The sequence below is a fragment of the Orcinus orca genome, chromosome X (genome assembly GCF_937001465.1).
Source record: "Orcinus orca chromosome X, mOrcOrc1.1, whole genome shotgun sequence".
NCBI classification, from domain to species: Eukaryota; Metazoa; Chordata; class Mammalia; order Artiodactyla; family Delphinidae; genus Orcinus; species Orcinus orca.
Genome location: NC_064580.1, coordinates 128,277,102 through 128,299,270, shown reverse-complemented (window position 1 = coordinate 128,299,270; position 22,169 = coordinate 128,277,102). Strand labels below are relative to the sequence as shown.

The 22,169-nt window shown below is 52.6% G+C and overlaps 1 pseudogene; it reads right to left on the bottom strand.

Moving 5' to 3' along the window:
- Positions 1-1,183: 1,183 nt before the first annotated feature.
- Positions 1,184-21,964, bottom strand: LOC101282782 (spermatogenesis-associated protein 17-like; annotated as a pseudogene).
- Positions 21,965-22,169: the final 205 nt, after the last annotated feature.

The following is a 22,169-nucleotide window of genomic DNA, read 5'->3' as shown; positions in this document are numbered from 1 at the left end:
AGTTGGAGCATCCAAAGTTATAAACGTGGGAGAGGCAATACTAACTAAATCTAAGGAACGTAGTTGCTTGCATCTACTTTGTGTTCTTTCCAACGGACCAGAGCTTTCCCCTGGTTCTTGGTGTGGGAGGACCCCTGGGGAATTAACTAGCCTAATTTCTCATTCCCGCCTCTTTTCCTTCAACTGTAGTAATCTTTTCTGTCTTCATCCAATATCTCCTTTAAGTTTGGCTGATGTCAGAATACCTCCTATTAGTCTCTCGTTGATTATAATCACTCCTCTACTCTAAAGCACCTTCGCAATTAAATACAGCATTCATTGAGAGTTTATTTTGTGATCTTGAATTTTATGTGGGTATCTCTGTTCTTCTCTAGTCTGTAAACTGGTCATCAGAGACCCAAGACGCTATTTATTTGGAATCCCCTAAAGGCACCTCGCGCTTTAAATAACACACATATTGAATATAGTATTTTAAACTATACTGTATCTATACAGCAATGAGAAATATTTTAGCTTTTGGACACCATCAATACTTTCTCATTATATTATGTAAAACTATTTATTTACTGTATTAATTAATTTAAAGAGAGAGGGTACTTCAGGTAATTTTCAGTTCTACTTTGAGTTCATTTTGGAGAAGGAATTTGACATACAAGATCCATGATTTGGATTTTTTGTTTTTTTATTTACTTTTGGCTGCGTTGGGTTTTCGTTGCTGTGCGCGGGCCTTTCTCTAGTTGTGGCGAGCAGGGGCTACTCTTCGTTGCGGTGCATGAGCTTCTCATTGCGGTGGCTTCTCTTGTTGCGGAGCACGGGCTCTAGGCGCGCGGGCTCAGTAGCTGTGGCTCGTGGGCTCTAGAGTGCAGGCTTAGTAGTTGTGGCGCACGGGCTCAGTTGCTCTGCGGCATGTGGGATCTTCCCGGACCAGGGCTCGAACCCGTATCCCCTGCATTGGCAGGTGGGTTCTCAACCACTTCACCACCAGGGAAGCCCCCAAATCCATGGTTTTTGAATGTTGCAAACCATTAGACTAGAAGGAAAGAAATATATGGAGCTGTATTACATATAACTATTATTATAGCATGGATTTTAAAAAATGCTTGATAGTTAAGTCAATCTCATTTGAGTTTTTGTTATTTACTATAGCATTTTTTGAAGTACCTTTTGGCAAAAATGCATACCGTTATACAATTTGTCCAGCTTTTGAATACAATTTTCCATACTTCCAGAAGAGATCAAATGATGGCAATACAGTTTGGAAATCCTTGTCACAGATCCATTTCTTAGGATTTTCATCTCGGAAATGTTGACTTGCATAGCGTCAGGACCATACTTGTTTGATAAATGCATTGTCGGGACATACTTTTTATTTTTATGGTAGAAAGAAAATGGCAAAAACCTATTGTCATTCACATTTCGAGTCCATTCCTGTCTCTGGAGCTGTGCTCTGGCCCCATTTAGCCCATCGATCGGTTCTGCCACTCGCAGCGTCGGTTCCAGAGGCTTGTAGCGCTGTTCCCATACTTCAGAGACATCGCAGAAGGGTCCCTGACATCGTTTCCTATCAATGGGTGGCAGAATTTCGGACGGAGGAAAGGACCAGGCACTCGGCAAGCCAGCCAGCTGCCGAGGCTGACGGAGTGCTCCGGCTTCACTTTAGGTCTTCAGTGCATTAAAGGCTTTGCCTTCTGTAACCACAGCTCCCATGGATCAGGACCTTTTCTGAACGGTGAGTTGTATCTACCTGGAATCTGCTAGTGTTGGAGGGTCTCCCGCAGAGGTGGGGGGTGGCTGTGGCTCACCGTGGGGACAAGGACACTGGCCAACGTTATTTTTATGTGCTAACTTGACTGGGTTAAGGGAGGTCCAGAGAGCTGGTAAAGCCTTATTTCTGGGTGTGTCTGCGAGGGTGTTTGTGGAAGATATTTGCATTTGAATTAGTAGACTAAGCAAAGAGATCTGCCCTCACCAGTGTGCGTGGGCATCATTCAATCCATAGAGAGCCCAAATGAAACAGGTGAAGGAAGGGTGGATTCCCTCTCTCCTCTTGAGCTCAGATGTCCATCTTTTCCTGCCCTAGAGCTTCAGAGCTCTTGGTTCTCCCACCTTCAGACTCTGGGACTTACCCCATTGGCTTCCCGGGCTCTCAGGCCTCCGGACTTGGACTGAATTGTGCTGCTGGTTTTCCTGGGTCTCCAGCTTGCAGATGGCAGATCTGGGGGATGGGACTTCTTGGCCTCCATCCTGTGTGAGCCAATTTCTATCATAAATCTCCTCTTCTTTCTCTTATCTGTGTATCTATCTATCATCTCTTCTTGGTTCTGTTTCTCTGGAGAACCCTGACTAATACAGCGGGACACGCAGAGGATAGCCATTCCCATTCCAAAAGGGAGAGATTGGAAGGAAAATAGGGACCACGGGTCCCAGGAAAGTCTGAAACCTAGCAGGGCAAATTCCTTTTGAGTTTAAGGCTTGCGAATAATCCTCTGTCTCAACGGACTGCCCTCCGGGTTTGTTCTTTCACACCTGCATGCCGCGCACTCCGTATTCCCCGGGACCAGAAGGCCGTCCTTTCCCTCCTCACCTGGGCCACTCCTCTCAGCCATCAGGCCTCGGCTGAAGCCTTCGTTCTCGCCTGTGTCACCTTCACGGACCACGGCCCCTCCTCCGCAAGGTCAGGAGGAGGGGCTGCCTTTTTACAGAAAGCACCTCTGGCTCTGGCGGGTGAGCTGCCGCTCCGGTGGGTCCTTACAGCCCTGGCCTGTAACTGCGGATCCGCCCACCTCCCCACTAGACTGGGTGCCGCTGGATTTCAGGCACCAGCTGTTGTGTATCAGGTTTTAGCCCAGGGCCGGGCGCAGAGCTGCTGTGCAGTATGTGAATGCCTGTGTGTCTGAGTGACGAACTGCACAGAGGAGCCTTTTCTGAACACCTACTGTGTGCAGAGCGTTGGACTTGGGCTGGACACTCTTGAGAGGGCGAGGAGGGACCATCTCACACTCATCATTAGAGACAACAGATGTATCGCCCTGCAGAGCTGGAGGGGCCCTTGGCAGCAGGCGCTGGCACCTGACACATATTAACGCATCAGATCCTCAAACCAGCCCTGCGACCCTGCGACCCTGTGAGAGATTATGTAGCACAGTGTAAAGGCAAGAAACCAGGGGCCAGCCTGCTTTCAATCCAGGCTTTGCCACTTAGAAGCTGTGTGACTTTGGGCAGTTTGTGCCTCCCTCTCTGTGCCTCCGTTTCCTCTTCTGTAAAATGGGGCTAATTGGGGTACCTACCTCACGGGGTTGGAGTGAGGATTCCGTGACTTCATATCTGTCAGGTGTCAGCTGTTACTCAGCTACAGCCAGTTTCTAGCTGCTGCTGCAAAATGCTTGCCAGTGCAAAGCACGCTCATACACCCAGGGACAGGGCTGGGAAACGCAAGTCCTGTACGTGAAATGACTATAGTGCACCAACAGGCAACATGGACAAATAAATGTGTGTATGTGGGGAGGGGGACAGTGACACTGGATGTCTGTTGGTGGCAGCTCCTTCAAATGATAAGAGGCCTGGCCCGGGAGGCAAGACCCCGGGTTCCCAGCTCAGTCTTGCACCTGACCCAGTGTGGGACGTCGGGCAAGCTCCCTTCCGTCTCTGGGCTTCACTTCTGGCTCTCCACAGGCTTGGACCTCCCATCTGCAGCATTTTCCAGAAAGTCCCCCCACTTGCCTTGGTGGTTGAGAGACCAATCCTGGGTTGCAGGCGGCCTCCAATTGTGCTGGAGCTGTAGCTATGCCTTCCCATCCTGCCCCCTGGCTGCACAGTGTGTCTGCCAGCAGGGAAGCAGCAGGCCTTGCGGAACGAGTATAGATGCCACCTGGTGCAATTCGAGTAATGAAACCAAAGGGCAAGGCGGTGGCTTGCCACTCTTCCTGTGAGCTGGGCCATTCGTCTCCCCAGCCCTTCCTCCTGAGCACAGAGGCAAGCAAGGCCAAGAAGACGCTTCCGTACCCAAGTGCATTCTCTCCGGGCACCTAATCACTGCCCCAGCACCTCAGGATCTAAGATGCAGTGCAGTCTTCTTGTCCCTGACATGCTGCTGCCCGAGGCTCTTCCAAGGTGGCACTATATGGGGAATTACGGTACTGGGCATTTGCCAGGAGGAAGAGAGTGTGTGCTTTACATGGGACTGAAATGTCCCTGCTGTTCAGAGAAAGGAGATTCAGAGAAGAAGGCAAAATCAGTGCCTCTTGCAGCAGCCAAATTTCCATCTCGTTGCTGTGTGCCGGCAACGTGATGCCCGGAGCCAGATCACACAGGCTGGTGTCACGTTGCATCAGCAGCGAAACAAACAGCTTTAGTAATCAAGTCCCCTGGCTGCGGTGGCAGATGCCTGGCTGGCTGGGAGGGCCACAGTGATCACTCTAGAGATGTGGGGTTCTAAGCAAGCCAGACGTGATGCCACACTGAGCCTTGAGGACGGCTCAGCCTCTTCCCCGTCCTGCCCCTGTCCCCAGGCCTGTCCCACAGGAGCCCTCCTTCCCAGTATGTGTCATTGTTCATTCCAGGGTCCTGGCCCTGTCTGTGAAGCCATAGCCACACAGCGGCTCCTCGTTCCTGAAGAGCAAACGTGGCAGTGTGCCACATCACGGGCACCACCCCACCATGCCACTTTGTGGGCTCAGTCAGGTTGGTGGAATCAGAGCAGAACCCTCAAGAAAGTTCTGGACTGTAAATTCTGTAGTGTGGCCACGAGGGACCGCGTTTCTCTATAGTAGGATCAACAGCAAGCAGAACATTTCCTGCCCCTGATGGAGGCATAGGACCCGCTGTCCCAGCCAAACTCCATGCCAACCTCTCTTGCTCTTTGCTCAGGGCCTGTTCCTGATAATGAAATGGCCATTTTGCCTGTGTAACATTAGTGATTTATTAGTGATTATTGATTTTCTTTTTTTTTTAATTCGTTTATTTATTTATTTATTTTTGGCTGATTTGGGTCTTCGTTGCTGCGCGCGGGCTTTCTCTAGTTGCGGAGAGCGGGGGCTACTCTTCTGTGCGGTGCACGGGCTTCTCATTGCGGTGGCTTCTCTTGTTGCGGAGCACAGGCTCTAGGAGCGTGGGCTTCAGTAGTTGTGGCACACGGGCTCGGTAGTTATGGCTCATGGGCTCTAGAGCACAGGCTCAGTAGTTGTGGCACACGGGCTTAGTTGCTCTGTGGCATGTGGGATCTTCCCGGACCAGGGCTCGAACCCGTGTCCCCTGCATTGGCAGGCGGATTCTTAACCAATGCGCCACCAGGGAAGTCCCTGATTATTGATTTTCAATTGTGGTTTCTTGGGACTGTGGGGTGCAGCAAATCCAAGGCATCCTGCCTGTGGATCTCCATCCATTTGCTTGAGGCCATGGGCTCGGATGCGAGCAGCTCATCCATGGCCCAAAGGGCCGCTTGCTGCTGCGCAGTTTCCTTCCACTCACTGTCTCCCGAAGACCCCTCCGTCCCTCTTCCTCCACAGCCCTAGCTACAGATGGGAGCGGAGAGGGCTTTAAGTGGCGGCTCTGATGATTTGTTTCCGTGGCCCTGACTGGATCCAGTTCCCACCTCTCAGGACCCACTCTGCCCCCTTTTCCCCCAGAGGTCTCCCTCCTTTATTCTCCCTTAAAGGATTCTTACTTCTTCTGACTGTCCCATTGTTCCCGGGCTTGGAGAGTGGCGGCCTCCGTCCTGTGGCAGGAAGTGAGCAGAAGCCCCTGGGCCAGTAGTCTGTATTGCTCGTGGCCTTGGTCCTTCCTACCAGCAGCTTCCTGGGTCTGGAAAGAATCCTAAGCGAGATGGTTCAACTCCTTCCCCGACCCTGTCCCTGATTCCCGGCTCCAGCTTCCAGCCTGAGAAAAAGCATCTTGCCCCAGCACCATATGAGGCGTGGAGCAAAGATCTGGTTTTTTTGTTTTCTGTTTTTTTTTTAAACAATGAAAAAGAAGGAAAAGGGAGGGCTATTTCAGATGTGCTTAGCCTCACCTGGCTCTTACTCTAGTTCTTTCTGTGTGGAGGTTCAACAGACTTCATGCAGGTACAGCTCGAGAGCACCTCACCCCAGGTGCTTAGCTGCACGCCTCTATCCTGGCCTCCTTTGCCGCTATGACGTGGAGGTCCAGGGCAGCTTGTTGGCCATGCGCACGCGCCCCATGATGGCCAGTTAGGCTCCCACGGAGGGAATCTGGCCAATGGGGAGAGGAGATGAGAGGTAACTGCTCCCCTTCTCCCCCTAGTTTCGAGACATATTTCATTTGGCTTCTCAGAGGCTTATATGGCATCAGACAACCAGTCACCCACCATGGTGCATAATTAGATATCATATACTCGCTCTGGCTCTTCCTCCTTCCCTATTTTGCCCCCCTGCTCACCCCCACCCCTGCTCTCCGGGCTCCCATTTCCCAATAAAGATACATGCATGTGACCCTTTGTCTTCGGTTCTGCTTTCCGGGGAACTGGGTAGTTGGTACTGTGAAGGGCCTTAGAAATCCTGAGGATGGGATTTGGGAGCTGGACCTCTAACTAGTCAGTGGTAATAAGGACCCCCTTTATGGTGGAAAAAGGGGTGTGGTAACTTCTGACGTGCAGTGGCATCACAGTAATTCAGATTCTCACCTGTGAAGCACGTGGTTCTGCCCTGGAAAGCACGGGCACAACAGGAACCAGAAGGATCTGGGGGCTGTCTGGCTTCTGTTACTTTGAGAAACTTGCCGTAAAGAAAATGGCAGACGTGGGTCAGCCAACCATCAATTCAAAACAACCTGTGAAAACCAGAGGGAAGCATTTAAAGGGATCCTTGTGTCCTTCAGCAGTAGAGCAGACCATGATGAAAATCCGACCCAATATCAAACTGTAAAAATACAATGTAGCAAAGGAGATTAAATAGAGCCTCAATAGTTTTCTGTATCATGGTCTCAATGGGAAAACAGTGGGACTTGGAGACCTTGAGTGGGGACATTTGGGTGGATAAGCCTGAGACTGTTGAACCCCCATACTCTCTGGAAACCTCCACTACCTCTCATTGCCTTCAGGGTGTTAACCAGGGTTAGCTCTCAGTGTAGCCTAAGCTTGGAAGTACAGTTCTTGTTCTGAAAGAAGGTAGCTTGCATGAGAATTGCAGAAACTGGCTAATACATGCGAGCAAGAATTGTGACAGTGCTGATGGGAGTTGGCTATTGAAGACGGTGGACCCAGGGAATTGACAAGGCAGAATTTATTGACAATAGTGGCACTCACTTGTGCCCAGGGATTCCATGTTCAGACAAAAGCATTGGGAAAGGGTCCTAATACTCTCCTGGGATGTTCCTTGAAACTTGGACAAGACAATAGCCTATAATAAATGAGATGGAGTTGCCCTAACATTCTTGGTATGGTAGCATAATATTCAGAGACGTGTTAGAACAGATACGTTATGTGATATCAGAAAACCTACCATTTGACTGTGTTCCTTGCGTAGGGCAAAGAACGCTTCTGTCATCAGGGCAGTATGTGAGAGGGGAACTGGCATATTTGAGAATCTTTGTAGGTAGCTGTCTTCTCTAGGTTCAGTGTTACAGTAGGAGATACCACCATGGAACTGGGTTCCTTTGTATCAGTGGAGATGATGAGATTCTATTGATAGAATGGCAGAGGCCAGGTGGCAACACTTAGCCATTATTGTAATGGGAAGCAAGGTCAGACTAGCAACTGACGTGCCATACCTGCTGGGATCTGTACAATGACCAACAGACCATGTGTTCCTAGGACAGATAGGTGGATTGATAACCAGGGTGTCACTTGATTAGCATAATTTTAAACAAAATCTAAAGCTTATGAGCAGAAGGTGGGTGTCAGCCACCACAGTGAAAACCTCAGTTTCCTATTCAGTTTCCAGATCTACGTCACTTTCCAAACGCAAGCCCAGATTGAAGGGGAGACTGGTTTCCTTGTGGAAGAACCCTACGGTGCCACCACAGTTCCGTAGGACAAATATTTTCCCAATCTTTCCCCAAAGGGACCTACGGACATTTGTGACGGTAACTGTGCTAGGAAAAGGGAACTACTTACACTTTTTGAGAACTGTTGAATACAGGGTATGAACTTACATCAACATCAGGAAACCCAAAATGCCATCATGGTTTTCTTGTTAGAGTGGGGACTTCCTGAAGTCAGATGATAGGTGGAATTCTGGCCCAATGGTCTAATGGGTCTGTGGACCCATCCCGTGTCATTTCCCTGGCTCCCAAGTATATAATCGGGATAGATACCTTTAGCAGCTAGAAGAAACCTCACATGGGTACCTGACTTGTGGAGTAAGAATTATTTTGATAGAAAAAAATCAAGTAGAAAATGCTGAAACTGTCTGCTCCCTCAACCAAGGTAGTAAATCAGAAGCAACAGAGGAGGAATTGCCAAAATTCGTTCCACTATCAAAGACTTAAAGGATGCAAGGGTGGTGGTCCCCATCACATCCTTGTTCAATTCACCTATGTGGCTCCAGGATGAATTGTGGAAGATGATTGGGGACTGCTTACTATAAACTTAACTAGGTGGTCGTTCTAGATGTGGCTGAACTACTGGATGTGCTATCTTTACTAAAGCAGACCAGAACATCCTTTGGCACTTGGTGTGTGGCTATTGGTCTGGAAAATGCATTACAGTAAGTCCCCTACATACGAACGAGTTCCGTTCCAAGAGTGCGTTCGTAAGTCCAATTTGTTCGTCAGTCCAACGAAGTTAGCCTGGGTACCCCACTGACACAATCGGCTATATAGTACTGTATTGTAATAGGTTTATAATACTTTTCACACAAGTAATACATAAAAAACAAATGAACACAAAAAATAATGAAAACAATTTTAATCTTACAGTATAGTACCTTGAAAAGTATAGTAGTTCAGTACAACAGCTGGCATCCAGGGGCTGGCCTTGAGTGAACAGGCAAGAAGAGTTACTGATGGGAGGATGGAGAGGAGGTGGGAGATGGTAGAGCTGAAGGGTCGTCAGCAATAGGAGTCAGAGGGCGAGCTGCAATGTCACTCACACCGGATGTTGACGGAACGCACACGCACATCTTTGAAAGTTCGCAACTTGAAGGTTCCTATGTAGGGGACTTACTGTATTTTAATCCCTATCAGTAAGTGGGATTAAAAGCAGATTGCCCTTATACAAGGAGGCCAGCAGTACATATTCACTATTTACCCCACGGTTGGGCGAATCTCTGCTCTCAGCTCTGTCCCAGCGTAGTCTGTAGGGGCCTTGATCTTGACATTTCACAGAGCATCATACTGGTCCACCATGTTGATGAAATTGCTGACATCAGGCTAATTGGACCTGGTGAGCATCAAGTGACAAGTACCTCAGATGTCCTTGTAAGACACACGCAAATAAGAGGGTGGGAGGTAGAACCCAAGAAGATGCATGGGCCTGCCATGTCAGAGAAATTTTTAGGGTTCTAATCATCTAAAACATGCCATGAAAAAGACAAAGGACAAATTATTTTTACCTTGAATCACCCACACTAAAAAAGAGACACAACACTTAATGGGTCTTTTTGGATTTTGGAAGCTGCAGAGAATGCAGTTGGGAATTTTTCTCTAAGATATTTATTGGATTGTTCAGAGGCTGCCAGTTTTGAGTGGAATTTAGAACGAGGGAGGGCTCTGCAGTGGGCTGAGGCTGAAGTTTGAACTTCTCTACCTCTTGGGCCTAATGACTCAGGTCTGATGGTGCTAGAGGTATCTGGGGTGGATGAGAATGCTGGGTGGAGCCCTTGGCAAGCTCTAATAGCAGAGACACCTAAGTACAGACTCCTAAGGTTTTGGAGAAAGGTCATGATTTCTGTGGCAGAGGATTTTTCTCCTTTTATAAAAGGGCTCTTCAAGTGCTATTGGGCCTTGGTAGAGACTTAGTGTTTGACCATGGAACCCCAAGTAACTATAAGCCTGCAGTTGCCCTTCATGAGCTAGGTATTTTTAGATCCAATAAGTTATAAGGTCAGGCAAGTATATCCTTTGTATGATGAAAACTATTATAATTGGACTTTGGATCCAAGAAGGCCCACAGACTCAAGTAAATGGCACAGACAGGTGGCCCAGATTCCTGTGCCATCTACATCTGTTGTGTTGACCACACCTTTCCATCAGCTCGGACCTACAGCTTTATGGAGTTTCCCAATGACCTGCTGATGGAGGATAAAATAATTTGGGCCTGGTTGTCAGATGGCTTGGCACAACGTATTCGTGAAAGCTGAAAAAGAAGTAGACTCTTGCTTCATTCCAACCCTACTCGGTGATGACATAAAGAGGAGTGGTAAAGGGAAATACTCCTAATGGGTGGAGTTGCAAGTGGCAGAGTTGGTCATCAACTTGATGTGGAGGGAGAAGTAGTTTATAAAGGTCAGACCCCTGGACGGTAGCGATTGACATAGCTTGTGGTCATGGATTGAATTTTATCCACCTTCCAAATTCATATGTTGAAGTCCTAACCCTGGTACCTCAGATTATGACCTTATTTGGAAATAGGGTCATTGCAGATGTAATTAGTTAAGACGAGGTCAAACTGGAGTAGGATGGGCCCTAATCCAATATGACTGGTGTCCTTATAAAAAGGGGAACTCTGCACACAGAGACACGCATAGAGGGAAGATGGGATGAAGAGACACAGGGAGAGACGGCCATCTTGAAGCCAAGGAAAGAGGCCCTCAGGAAGAACCAACCCTGCTCACTCCTTGATTTTGGACTTCAAGTCTCCAGAACCTGGAGACAATACATTTCTGCCCTTTAAGCCACTTTGTTATGGCAGCCTTGGCGAAGTAACATACCAGTTGGCTAGAGGTCTGGAGGGAACATGCTTGGAAAATCATGTTCATGGCAAAGAAAGTGCAGCAATGGGCTCACTGGGATGACCGTGTAGTCAATCACTCATAGTAGCGTGCCTGATAGAATAGCCTGTTAAAGGCTTATCTAAGATGTCAGCATGGGGACAAAACACGGGGGTCGAGGCACTGTCCTCCAGGACACAGTAAGTACATGGATCCAACGGCTGATATATGGTCCCCAATAGCTACAACCCACAGATCTGGAAACCAAGGGCTGGACAGAGGAGTGGGCCTTCTCACCATCACTCCCAGTGACCCATTTGTGGAATTTGTGCTTCCTGTTCCTGAAGCCTTAGTCTCAGGCAGATAAGTTCTGGTTTGATGGGACAGAATGTCTCCCCCAGGGGTCACAGTAAGTGTTCCATTGAACTTGAAGCTGCATTGACCATCTTGTCAGTGTGGGTTTCTCGTGCAAGCAAGCCAGCAGGAAAAGAAAGGAGGGGTTAGGGCTGCTGTCATACAGTGGTGGCGGGGAGGAATGTGTTTGCAGCCCAAGGAATTCGATGGAGGTGTTTGCTTGGTGCTTCTGTGTCCAGTAATAAAGGTGTGAACGGGCAATTGCAGGAACCATGGCCCACTGAGGTCAAGGCAGCTACGGGCTAGACTCCTGGGCGGTACAGGTCTGAGTTGCTTCACAAAGCAAGCAGCACAGAGCAGTCAAAGGAACAGAGGGTGCAGGAGGGCGAAGGGGACGAGCAATTACGGCCCAGGCATCACCTGTGGCACTGGGGACTGTCATTTTCCCACAAACCCTCTTGCGTTAAATCTCTGCAGAGATTGCAGCTGACCAGCACCCCGAAGGGGCCTCTGAGTAGAGTGGTCTCGGATTTTGAATGTTTCGAAAAAATGGAAGCCCCATCTGGTAATGTGGGAGCTGGGTGTAACGGAGGATATGAGGCAATCTGAGTGGTTCAAGGAGAAGGCTGCATCAGACGCCTTTCACGCCCCACTTCGATTCTCTTGGCCTCGCCCATCTCTTATTCCAGCCACTGCTGTGGTGACTGGTTCTGTGAAGCTTCTGACCACCTTCACACTGGTGCAACCTGCCAGCGCCTCATCTGCCTATGATACCTGCTTCTCCCCTCCTTCCTTGGGCTTCTCTGGTGCCAAGAGATGAGTCACCGTGGGAGCTCAGTACCCACGCATGTGCACCCTGGTGTTTGGGGAGTTAACACCCCCTGAAATAACTGCTTCCCTTTTTCTTCCACCGTAGATGATCTTGAGATGCATTTCATACGGTGCTTAGACAGTGCCAGAAATTCAAGAAGCCAGTCGCCTTTCACGGTGGCCACAACTCAATCAACACGCTCCAATATGGACTTTCCTTCCGTCCCTGCGTGGCTCCCCTGCCCTTCACTTCTGTTGCCTGGAGTCACTCTCTCCCCAGAATACTCGCACATAAGGCTTTGTCTCAGTTTCGACTTTCTGAGGAGTACAGGCTAAGAGCAAGCACATGCCTGCCCTCACTGCGCTTCCAGACTGGCTGGGAGACAAACACAGGACATTTACGTACCTGCTGTCACGTGTCCCGTTCAGGGGCTGTACCCAGTACGACGGGAGTGCGGGAGATCACAGCAGCCTTAAGTAATCTGGCAGGGAGGCTTAGGGGGCTTCCTTAAATTGTGATACCTGCAGCATGAGTAGAAGTTTCATCAGGAAAAAGGGCTGCTGCTTTGAGGGGAGTGCTTTTTCAGGGGTAGAGGGGTTGGGGATGCATCCAAGGTTGCTGGATGTTTCAGCCTTAGGAGCAAGGTGGTTTGGGTGAGAAGCAGGGCAGCTGGAGCCATGCATTCTTTCTAGAAGAAGTGAAGCCCTGAAGAAGACAGGGCAGGATGGGGTTCAGGACCCAGAGGAAGGGGTCCCCACCCACAGGGGAAGGAGCAGCCCTTTTCCCTCTGAGGTTGAAGAGAAAGAAGGAAGGGAGGCGAGGGTGGGTGCGGTGGCTTTGAAGTGGCGAGGGCATGGAAGCCTCGAGTAGGCCACCTCCGGTCTCCTCTGCAAAATCCAAGCCGAGCCGCTGCTGGCGGAGTCCGGGCGGGCCGGGGGAGGCTGGTGGTGAAGGTTCAGGGCAGCTGCCGTGGGGGATTCCAGAGGGATCCAGTGGATGGAGGGCACGCCCTGCCCCACCTGCCTGCCAGGCCGGCGGGGACTTTGCGTAGAGTAGGGCCATGGGGTGTCTGCTGAAGGAAAAGGCCCGCCATTTGAGGCCTGAGTTGCTGTGAGCTCTCGCTTACCCTCGTCTTGACCCCTATGGGGTCCTCCTTCTTCCTGCCCCTACCGCTCTCCCAAATGTCCCCCTTTTCCCATCCCCCCAGCCTTTGCCTGAGCTGTTCCTCGTGCAGGCAACAACTGGTCTTAGATCTCCCTAAGCCACAACCCACATTCTTCAAATCGCAGCTCAAAGCCCCACCTCTAAGAAGCTATCTTTGTGATTAATACCGACCATTCTCGAGCCCCTCAGCAGAAGCCCCGGACCGGCCCTCTTGCGCCATGCCCTCGTATAACTCCCGTTGCTTTCTGAATTTAGCCAGGGCCCATCTCTGGGCCCATGTGTCAGCTCTGAAGGGCAGGGGTTGAGTCTCCTGCCCCCCCACCTCCCACCTAGACAAGAAAGAAGTCTCCAGACTTCTGTTGGGGGGAGGGCGGTCAAAGGTTTTTGGAGATGAGCCCCATCCAGGAGGCCAAGACTATTCCAGGGGTTCTCAAGCCAAGCCCAGACGCCCCTAGGAAGCCCAGGAAGGGCTCCAGGTTATTCATGAGGCCCTTGGATTTGGATGCAGGATATCTTGTGTGCAGATGTACGCGTGCACGTGTGCTTCCGTGTGCTCTTCTGGGGAGAAGTTCCAAAACTTTTCTCAGGTCTTTGAAAAAAATCTACCATCCCCAGGCAGCCCAGAATCCCTGCTGTAAACATTTCCTGGAGGACACAGCCTGCAGTGAGCCTGTACCTCACGACACAACTCATCGGCTGTCAGACTGTAAAATCCAGACAGTCAAATGGTTGCTGTTCCCAAGTCCCTGGGCCGCTGCCAAGGGTGCTGTGGCCACAGATATTTGCACTCAGCCAGAATCCAGTCCTAACATCCCCCCATATCCCGATGAATGAATGACAATTACTATAATAGAGACCCAACCACGTTTATGAGTCTAATAGAAATTTAAAAAATACTAACCTGCTGAAGCTGAAAGGCTGTTAAAGGACACCAAGTTCAATATTTTTAGCAACGTGCTCTGTGGGACACGAGTTTTACCAGATGTGAATAGAATAGCTGTTCTAAGAGAAAAGGATTCTGAAATCAAACAAGTGCAGGAGATACTGGTTTAAACAACGTTAAATGGCTCTCTTTCCAGTACGACTTCTCAGAGTCGTCAGCAGGTAACGGAGGCTTTGAATTGCAGGAGGGAGATAGAGTGTTTCCCAAATGTAAGGTACCGTGAAATGCCTTTGCAGAGTATCTGGCGGAATCACAGTCTTCTGTTGACCAGGTTTGCTTCGGAAAGCGTTTCCTGAGGTTCGGGAAGTTCCCTTCACTCCCTACTTAATTGGAGAACTCTGCTGGGCACGTGAGCTTCCTTGGGGATGAGTGGAGGGTTGTGGGCAGATGTGTGGGGCTCGGGGACCATGCACCGTCACTCTCCAGCTCCTGTCCTGGCCCAGCTGCTGGTGTTTATCCAACCAGCCCTAGTGTAGGCTGACTTTTATCCCACACACCATCCCAAGCACTCTCCAGTTACTCATTGTAGCCGGCAGGGCTGTCCAGAGAAACCGAGCCTGTAGGCTCTAAACATATAAGGGCTATATCAAGGAATTGGCTCATGGGATTCTGGGGGACTGGCAGGCCCCAGATTTGCAGGACAGGCCAGCAGGCTGGAAACACAGGCAGGGTTGATGCTGCAGTCTTGAGGTGGAATTTCAACTGATGAGGGCAGGCGGCTAGCCAGTGACCAAGGTGGGATAGCCAAGTTCACGGGGTGCAGTGACCGCTCGAAGCAGCCTGCCGAACGAAAGTAACAGGTCTCAGGGCAGCAGCCCTCTGGCTTTCAGGTCAGGCTTTGGGGCCAAAGCCCCAGGCCAGCCACAGTCTCAGCCCAGCAGGGCTGTTATGTACCCTTTCCCCAGGATTTCTCCACTGACAGGAGATGCTCCTACAAAGGCAGCGGAAACTTGGCATGTGCCTGGGCCCAGCCTCCAGGACCTTATTTGTTTGGAAGTGTCTCCAGGTGGTATCTCCCGGCCAGGTGTGCTCAGGCCCGTGGTGGGGCGCGTGCAGACCTCCTGCCTGGTTGGGCTGTGGAGCCGCAATACCCCGCCACGTCCAGCACTGCTCATGAGCCGTTCCAACAGCCTTGCGCCTGAACCTCAAGCTAGGACTGTGGGCTACACATATCCCAAATGGGCATGTTTCAGGGAAATGCCCCAAAGTGCCTTCCATGCTGGCCCTTGGGCTGGAATGCAGGCCTCGGGCTCTGACGAGGATCTGAGTTCAGCTCAGGCTTGGGCTGGGGGCTGATGAGGGGACGGCCCTCGGATTGGGCCTGTCCTGGCAACCTCAGAAGCGGCCTGCCCCCTCTCTGGCCTCAGCGACCCCATCTGTATGATGAGAGAGGCGTTCCAGAGAGCTCTATTGAGGACTGTTTCTGGAGCTGGGTCTCAGGAGCTGGCTGTAGACGGCTAGTGGCTAAGCACAGCTTGTTTGCACACTTGTGGAAAACAAATAGACAAACAAAACCCCAAAGTAGGGCTCGCCATTCTAGAGGCGAGGGATGGTAGTGCTGAGACCAATCGAACTTGGGAGGAATTACTCAGCCATAAAAAGAAACAAAATTGAGCTATTTGTAATGAGGTGGATGGACCTAGAGTCTGTCATACAGAGTGAAGTAAGCCAGAAAGAGAGAGATAAATACTGTATGCTAACACATATATATGGAATTTAAGAAAAAAAAACCAGTGTCATGAAGAACCTAGGGGTAAGACAGGAATAAAGACACAGACCTACTAGAGAATGGACTTGAGGACACGGGGAGGGGGAAAGGTAAGCTGTGACAAAGTGAGAGAGTGGCATGGACATATATACACTACCAAACGTAAAACAGATAGCTAGTGGGAAGCAGCCGCATGGCACAGGGAGATCAGCTCGGTGCTTTGTGACCACCTAGAGGGGTGGGATAGGGAGGGTGGGAGGGAGGGAGACGCAAGAGGGAAGAGATATGGGAACATATGTATATGTATAGCTGTTCCACTTTGTTATAAAGCAGAAACTAACACACCACTGTAAAGCAATTATACTCCAATAAAGATGTAAAAAAAAAAAAGAAAGAAAGAAAGAACTTCAGGAGACGCAGCCTCTAATATTCTTCCATCCTGTCCTCCCTCCCTTGTCTTCTGTCATCTGACCCCAGGCACAGGTCACCTCGAACAGCTGATCAAGGATGGCAGGCGTGTCCTCTTGCGTTGTCTTGGGAGGGGGCTGCACAGCAACACTGTTCCCCTGTCTTCCCCTCACAGGGAACGCACACTCCCCCATTATTCTGAAAGAAAAATGCCAGGATTCCAGGAAGCAGTACAAACGTGTGCTGCCCTTGCCCTGGTAGCAGCTTTTCCTCAGAGCAGAAGCCGCCAGTGTGCTGCTGCCGTGTGCCCTCACTCTGCTTCTGGGCCCCAGGGTGGCGCATCCTCGGGCCTCGACTCTGATCACGGGGAATGCAGGAGACACCCTGGCAGGCAGCCCTGACCCACACCGAATTTAGAAGGAAGAGCTCGCCCAGCTGAGGCACTCCAGGGAGGCATCCTGTGCTGGGCTGTCTCAGGAAGAACAGTTTAGAAGTCTGAGCTCTTGTTCCGGCCTTTGGCCTGCTGGGCTCCCTCAGGTGTGCACAGTTCTCGACAGATTACCAGACACTGCTTGCCCATTCCATTCATCCATTCATCTGTTGACTCTTAACTTGGGCGCTGGGCATCGGAGGTGAAGTGATGACAAGATCCGCCTCATCATTGCCCTTTCATCCTGCAGGGAAGAAAGAAGAGGAACAAAGAATTCCAAGAGGGTTATGTTTCAAAGACTATGAAGTTCTACAGTAGTTCTGAAAGGGCTGGGGATCGCCGCAGTCAAGACCGTGTCGTTAGAATGAGGCAGCTGGGGCATCGGATCCCTCACGTCCTACCTCATTCATCCAATGAACTCGGCCAATGACAAGGTCCTGCATTGGCTTCCTCTTGGCAAACCAGGTGACAAAGCTGACCTCTCTTTGGCGAGGTCAAGAGGTCAAGCCATGTACAACCAAGACCATTTATCAACCTTCCCTTGGTTCAGCCCCGGAATTCCTGACACTTGGGAGTGGGACAGGGTTACGGGGACCCGAAGGGCGGGCCTTTTGGGCTGGGGCTGAGGAGAGAGTGGCCTGCCTCAGTGGCGGGTGCTGTGGATGTGGGTATGTTTAGCATGTAGGGGAACAACCAACTCTGGGCCCCTCCCGTGTGCAGGAAGCTTGCATGCTACAGGTAAGGAAGCTGAGACTTAGAATGGGTGGGAATGTGACTTGCCCAATGTCACTTGGCTAGTAAGTGACCAAGCTGGGAGCAGACTCCACTTCATTGGGCCCCCACGGTCATGTTTTTAAAATATATATTTATTGATTGATTTTTGGCTGTGTTGGGTCTTCGTTGCTGCGCACGGACTTTTTCTAGTTGCGGCGAGCGGGGGCTACTCTTCGTTGTGGTGCGCGGGCTTCTCACTGCGGTGGCTTCTCTTGTTGCGGATCACGGGCTCTAGGCATGTGGGCTTCAGTAGTTGTGGCATGCGGGCTCAGTGGTTGTGGCTCGCGGCTCAGTAGTTGTGGCTCGTGGGCTCTAGAGCACAGGCTCAGTAGTTGTGGCACACGGGCTTCATTGCTCCGCGGCATGTGGGATCTTCCCGCACCAGGGATCGAACCCATGTCCCCTGCATTGGCAGGCGGATTCCTAACCACTGCGCCACCAGGGAAGCCCCCCATGGTCATTTTTATTTGCACCATGCCATACTGCTTTGGAGGGTTTTGAAGGGAAGAGGACCTGGTGTTGACTATCCCCAGCGTAAGAGAGCTCGGAGGGCATCAAAGAGTGTCAAAAAGGGGCGGGAGGGCGAGGCTGTCTGGGTGGCAGGGTGGGCTTCCAGCCCTGGCTCTGCAGAGACGGGGTGCCCGCTGCTGCTGCTCGTGCCTGTAGGGATCACAGCCATTGTCGTCTTCCCTTGCTTCGCACTTGCCAGGTTGTCTGAGGTCATCCTGACGACTGCCCTGCGAGGAAGGTCCGGTTGGCAGTCCCATTTGAATAGAGACCCCGTGGCACAGAGTGGAGAGGACATCCTCAAGGCCAAGTGGCTCCCCACCACCTTCTCGTGCCTCTCTGCCCCGTACTGAGGTGTCTGTGCCTCTGCCTTTCTGCAGAGTGGGGGCTTGGCTCACGCCAGCTGAGTCGGTCTTCCCAGAATTTCCCAGAGGAATCTGGAACTCTGGGACAGCCCCCTCCCTCTAAAGTACTGGTTCCCTCTGCTGCTGCATGGATTTCATTCTCCCAGCAGCTTGCCCTGCTGTCCAAGGTCCACCAGGAGCACGAAGCCCTGCCCCCAGCCCTATGACCAGACCCATCAGCCTTCCTCCCCACTCAGGGGGCTGCTAACAGGCAGGCCCCAGACCCCAGCACTCAGGCCTCCTTTTGCTCTGCTAAATCCTACGGTTTGGGGCCAGAAAGCCAGCCCCTCCCGGAAATGATGGCCTGTTGTCATTACCCAGACAATCTCAGCAGCTCCATCATGAGGAGTCCAGCCCATTCCAGGGCTAAATTTGGCAGGGGAGGAATCCAAGGAATTCTTTAGGCTCTCAGATTCCACCTTTTTATTTTGGGGTGGAGGAAAGAAGGGCTGGAAACTATGAAACTGTATCCTCAGCCCCAACCCTGGCACGGAGGGGAGAGGGAGGGCGGGGGAGCCCGTGCTGGGAGCCCGACGGACTGACGGTCCCCTCGCCCACCCTCACCTTCTCCCTTGTCACCATGGCCACCAGGTTCCCACAGCGGGGTTTCTGGTTCAGTCCAACCTCTCTGGATCCCTGGAGCCCCGTGCCTGGTCCTTCGGGTCCCTCGCTGCCCGGGGTGGGGCTCCTCTGGGGGCCTCAGCTGCCGGCCCCGGGGGGCCCAGGGCTCCTGCCAGGCTGGCCTCTCTCTGCTCTCTCGCCTCCATCCTCATGCTTGCCCTGGGGGCATCTCACGCCCGCAAGCCTGTCCTCTGCCCCGCGGCTGCCACTCCCGCTGGCCCTCTGTGGATGGCCAGGTGGGAGCCCGAGGGGAGGAGAGGCCGCCTCTGCAGGCTGTGTCACCGTGTCCTGCTCCGCCTTGCGGGGACAGGAACCCAGCCGTCTCTGTGCCGCGGGGCGGGCACCCCTGGGAAAGCCCATCAGCCAGCACCAGGACCAAAGCGGGGCCAGGGCGCGGCTTCTGAGACGCACCCTGTCCCTTTAGGGACTGTGTGCTCGGCCGAAGCCACCTGCAGCAGGTGACCAGAGTTGCCCAGACCCGGCCGACAGAGTCTCCGAGGAGAAAAACCCCACCGGGCCCCAGTGTTAGACCAGCTCCTGCTGGCGATGGGGCTGCCTGCCGAAGCTTCCGGAGCCCACGGGCACCTGGGGAGGCCCTGCTGAGGCCCTGGCCCGGGACACGGGGGCCGCGTGGTGGCCCTGACTTGCAGGTGACTTTGGCCACAGCCCTGGCCCCTGTGGGCCTGGTCTTTCCACCTGTCAGCAGCTTGTGGGGGCGGGGCGGCTGGCCGACCGGAAGGGCCCTGCCTGTCCCTCCCATAGGCCCCGGGGACTGAGACCAGCCTGCTCAGGGCTCCAGGTGCTCCAGGGCCTGTCCCCTGGGCCACCCTGGGTCGGCTCCGGCTGCCTGCTGCCCTGGGACGGGAGGCCACGCCAGCCTCGCGCCCCTCTGTGTCCCCCTGCCCCGGTCCCATCACAGCTCTAGGGGCGGGGTGCTCGCTCCCACTCTGCAGAGCCGTCCTCCCCACTGTGGACAGTGCTGGCCCTGGGGGGCATCCCGGGGCAACCAGCATTCTGCAGGGGATGGTGGCCAGAAGCCGCAGATGCAAAGGGTACAGCAGGACGAAAGCTGGCCGGCCTCCCTCCGGCCGGGGCTGAGACTCCCCCGCTCGCCACCTTCTGGAATCCCCACAGCAGCCCTGGAGGAAGTTTCTTGCTGTTGCCACTGTACAGATAAGAAAACAGTGATGCAAGGCCACACAGTGCCCAGCGGGGCTTGGCACCAGGAGCTAGTGTTCCAACCCAGGCTGTACTCTAAGGTCCTTAGGAGCTGACCCTGTCTGGATGCCCGGCCCACCCAGCGCCCAGCAGGTGGCAAACATCCAGCTGGTCCTTCCTGACGGATCGTCCGGCTACAGGAGACTCCCAGCCAGCTAGATCGGGAGCATTGCCCCTTCTAGGCCTGTCCTGACCCACAGGGTCCGCCGCGGGCTGGCCTGTTTCTGCAGAGGGGCTGTCCCTTGCCACCCCAGACAGCATGGGCCGGTCGCAGGGTGTGGAGAGCGGCCTCCGTGGCCTCCAGCTTTCTGAGTGAAGGAAGAAGGCCAGGTGGGCTCCCAGCATCAGTCTGAGTGCATATTAGATCCCAAGGGCTACGGTCTCTCCCAAAGGGACCCCAGAACCCCCTGAACTGCAAGGCCCTGCTAAGTTCTGGCGCGAGGGGCAGGGCGGGGCCGGTAGGGAGAGGTGGAGAAGGATGCCTTCAATTTCTTCCAAGGAATTACACTTCTAGAAATACGCATAAGTTACAATCAATTTCCAGACAATACATGCCTTGAAAGACAGATTGGTGGCTTGTATGTTCCTTGTACCCAAACTTTAATTAAACCCTTTAAAACGAAAACCTGCCTGGCATTATTCTGCTAATTGACCCGACCCAGGGAAAGAAGGCCCTGTCTGAGACTGCAGTGATTGTGTGTTAATACAATTTATTTCTGCGGTCTTGCCCAGCTCCCTATTATGTATTCAAGAAATGCGTGGGCTCAGAGCCACTCATCACAAAGCAAAAAGTAATGAAACCTCCGAAGACTCCTTCCCCCGCCCTCACCGCCGCCTCGCCGTTTCTGGCCAGGCTCTGCCTCGGGTCCCTGTCCAGCTGTGGGGATTTAGACGTCCCTGTGTCCGCTGAAAGGAGCAGTTTGAAGGCTCACCACGTTCACAGGGCCTGCAGCCAGGGGTGCAGGGAGGCTCCAGCCCGGCACGAGCAATATGCTATGCGGCTCTTTCTTTACGATTCCCTTTGGAGAAACCAGCGCTCACTGCCAGGGTAACACCTTAGCCTCATCTCCTTCGTGGCCGTGGCGCCCTGAGCTGTGGCGGCATTTCCAGAACCTCAGACCTGGCTTGTCTGTCCGTTGGCTGCCCACGTGTCTGGCAGGAAAGTCAGCTCCCCAAGCCTCAGCTCCCTGGCAGTGAGACAGGGCTTGTGGGATGGCCTTTCTTATGCCACACGGGACACGGGTTCACCCTGAATTGGAGAGACTCTGGTCAGGTGCTGTCCCTCTGGGCCTTGGTGTCCCCATCAGTCCAGGGTGGGGCAGCAGCTTTGATGGAGAGATCATGGCTCAGTGTGTCGCCCTGGCCCCGCCTCCCATGACTCTGTGTCCTCAGGGGCTTGTAAGTGTGTTCCCCTGGGCATGGCCCCTGGGTCTCCATGGGGCAATAATTCTCTCAGTTACTCAGCAAATGGGTGGTGAGCATGACGAAGCAACTCAGCGTCAGGCCCTGCCTCGGTAGCTGTGGAGACAGAAATATCTAAAGTACCACTTGGCAAGAGCTGTAAGAGTGATGTTTGAAAAGCACTGTGGGGACTCAGGCGAGGGAGTGACTAAGCCTTCTGGGGTGCAAGCTGCCAGGCCAGCAAGGCTCCCCGGGAGGGGGCATGGGACTGGGCTTGAAAGGAGAAATAGGGATTTACCAGGAGGAGAGGCAGAGAGGGTGATGAGCGTGGAGACGGAAAGGGCACGGAAGCCCCCAGGGGGCTCTGGGACGCCTTTGGCCTTGCCTGTGTTCACCATGCCCGCAGCCACACGAGGGGGGAGACCGTAGCCTTGTGATTAGGGCTGGACCAGCGCACAGCTCCAGATCTCTATCTGGAGAAGGCAGGAGGCGATCTCACTCCGAAGGCTAGAGGGGGCAGCGGTGGAGGCTGCCCAGCAGAGCTGCCAACTGTCTGGCACATACACATGCACACGTGTACACACACGCAGACATAGGCAGACG